We start from the raw sequence: 3,275 nt of genomic DNA on the forward strand, positions 1-3,275 counted from the left end.
TTTTTTTTTTTTTTTGTCTGACGCTTTTCCATCATGCGGGACCTGAGTCCTCCTGACATGCGGGGATGTTCTGGCTGATGTTTGATATTTGATGAGGGGAGTTTTATTTTAGCTGGGGGGAAAAAATAAAACAACAAGAGAAACTTACGTTTACATACTTAAATTTGTGTAAGACGTTTTGTGTTATGTAGTTGCGCAAATTAAAGGCATGTTTAAACTGTTTCTCCCATTAAAATGTGTTATTTAAAAAAAAATGACAGTCCCGGTGATAAGTTTTTTTTCTTTTCTTTTTCTCTTGGAAAGATAATTTTCTTTTGTGGTGCAGGCCTACTTTCAGACGGTTTATGACTGCAACAAGAAGAAGGGAAAAACATGGGTCATGCAGAGGTTCTGGTACAGACTTCAACCCCCTCAATTTCTAAATTTATAATATTGCCTGACTCAACTCTAAATATGTGGGAATATTTTTTATATTTCATCAAAAGTAGGCCTACAGCACGTGTATTTTTTTTTCATGCAACCAGTCTAAGACGCATCTGTGTTATAAAGCAACAATTCTCTACAACCCTACACATTAGTTCCGTTTTAATATTCCCCGTTAAAACTGGAATTAAACTTTTACTTTGCATGAACAACTTTCCCCCCCACGACCTGCTGTTCAGACACTCAGCTATGCTGTTATTTTATTTAATCCGGTAAAGATTTTAATGGAAACTTCATATCAAAACTCAGTGAGGTCACACAACGCGGTTCCAATTTCAAAAGTCAAAATCCTTTGAAAAGAAAGTATTGTCCCCTGACCTATTGACTATGTCCACAAGAAAGCGTTTTTTTTCTTCCTTAAGACAAGGGCTCTCTTATCCTCAGTGAGGGGTGCAATGCCCCTTTTTTGTACTTTTAAACGTTATTGTTTAATGACCAAAAACCAGAATTATACTATTAATAATTTAAAGACAGTATTTAACGGCTGCATGGGAGTTAAACAGGTACAAAGCGATGACAAAGCATTCAGATCGGGTGTGTAAAATTATCACCACATAACCTACGTCGGTGTTTATTATCAAATCCCTTAACAAGGGTTATTAACAGGGACAACGACAAAAAAAAAGTTACGTTGTTGCTTCCATTCAAATCCACTCCCGACATCTTAGTTATAGTCCTAACCTGTGAGGAAAGAAAAAAACTTTCTCTTGTCTCATGAGCGAAGACTTGACACTGTCTATAAGCGCCGGTCCTCTATGTCCACCGAAACTATACGGTTGAATAAATTCGGAGAGCTTTCAAATTAATTGCGATGTCCCATTGAAATAAATGTCGATTGGAAATAAACCACATTTTGACTCTGTGTGTGTTGACACGTGTGAGAGTGGTGGAGAGGGAAAGACACTTCTTCCACCGTCAGTTTTCTTCCTATTGAGGAAATTGAAAAGATGAAAAGAATACTTTAAAGAGAGATTTTTTTTAAAAAACGTGGCTGATAAGTTTAGCGTTGAACACCCCAGCAGCGAAAAGAGTTCAAAGTTAAAGTGAAACATGGACGGAGGGAAGTCTGAAAGAGGAAAACTCCCGAGTGTGCCCCCGCTGTATAACACTCTATAACACCCCATTATGTTTATCAGGCTCACTTGGAGGAGTTTGACAAACTATGTGCGATGAGAAGTTGCAGCTCGATGTTGTTTTTTAGTAAACTAACGTGTGTATGGGAGAGTTTCAATGGAAGCACAGAGCGAGGAAAGAGTGAAGAAGAAGATACAAAAAAAGGAGGAGGGGGGGTGGAAGGAAAGTGTAGATAATGCATCAACCTGTTCTCTTGTTTTCTGAAGAAGTCAACTTTCACGCCAGTGGTTGGACCATGTGGACAGCCCGCTTCTGCTCCTCGAGCCCCCGGCGCGTCCACTCTCTCGCGGCGACAAAGGGGGACACAAACCGACGGGACGAAAAAATTCAAAAACAAAAAAAAATGGAAAGAAACAGAGAGAGAGAGAGACAGAGAAATCTAGGATCTAAGACCGCAGGACCATTACTTTAAACGACAAAGCGTGCTCGTTAGTCCTTTCCTTTTCCCTTTTGTGTGCGTCCCCTCTCCTCGGAGTGGCCCCTCTGGAGTGAAGTCTGAACAATACTGCCGCTAAAACTCTGGCACTGTGCGCAAGTTGCCGCGGAGAAACAGCGCAGCTTCTCGTCTTGTTTTGTTGCGTCTGCCTCCTCCGCTATCTCTTCAAGAGGCTTATTCAGCGCGAATAACCTCTCCACCGGTCCTCACTTTTTGGCATCCCGTCTGTTGCTTGCTCGTACGCTGGAAATCAGGGTTGAATCACTAGGGCTGTGTGTGTGTACACGAGTGTGGAGTGTGTGTGTGTTGCGGGGGGACAGTTTGCTGCGCTACCGTAATGCTTCTAAAGCAGGTGCGCGTTTTCATCGCTGCCCTATCCTCGCAAAGCCCTGGCGCACAAAAGGAAAACAGCAGCCGGCGAGAGGTATCTCTCTCCCTCTCCCTCTCTCTCTCTTTCTCTCTCTCTCTCTCTCAGTGTGTGTGTGTGTGTGTGTGTGTGAGGGGAAGGCACTGATCTTTTGACCTCTCTTTGCATCCCGGCTGAGTTGTGCTATTGTGGAGGCAGAGAGGAACAGATGTTAGCCTGCACTGAGTTTTGAGCTCAGAAACCGTCAGAAACAAAGCTGGATCACCAAAACAGAACCAGTCTACTATTAATTATATAGATTTTCTACACTTCTAAATGCCACAGATTGTTTTCCATGTGCTGTGTTGGTAAATAAAAACAGAGGTAAACAAATCACTCTTCTAATTTCCAAAATATATGTTTACAAGTATGCATAACTTATATTTTTATACCCTTTCCCCCTCTTTACAGACCTTATAATAATATAACTTTCATCTTTTTTAACACTGCATGGTAGCATATTTCGATTCACAGCAAAAATGATTTATGTCCACCTCCCAAATGCTGTATTCCACAAATAAAAATTAAGTGTAAAATCAGTTTAAGTGGGTTCACTCTCATTATACACTTACCTTGCAAACAGACAGTTATATTGTGATTGGACTATTTTTTTTTTTTTTTTTACTGTCTGTCTACCTCACTATGTCCTTTATGTATTTTGGAAGCCTGACAACTCCTTTTGCAGAGTTATTACCACTTTTTTCACCCTCACCACCACATTCATTTACTAATTGACAGCATAATCAGTGTTGAGATTACTGTCTCTGATGAAATTTGGGAATTACATCATACCTGTCGCTGCAAAAAAAAAAAAAA

At 40.6% G+C, this 3,275-nt stretch overlaps 1 protein-coding gene across 1 annotated transcript in view; it reads right to left on the minus strand.

Moving 5' to 3' along the window:
- The window catches only part of foxp4 (forkhead box P4), a gene marked incomplete in the record, with an annotated part of 89,073 nt that extends 86,718 nt beyond the window's left edge, over positions 1-2,355 (minus strand). The window contains 1 exon segment of the mRNA XM_035662162.1: positions 1,803-2,355.
- Positions 2,356-3,275: the final 920 nt, after the last annotated feature.

The sequence above is a fragment of the Morone saxatilis genome, unplaced genomic scaffold, assembly GCF_004916995.1.
Source record: "Morone saxatilis isolate NCDOM2014 unplaced genomic scaffold, NCSU_SB_2.0 Contig18, whole genome shotgun sequence".
NCBI classification, from domain to species: domain Eukaryota; kingdom Metazoa; phylum Chordata; class Actinopteri; family Moronidae; genus Morone; species Morone saxatilis.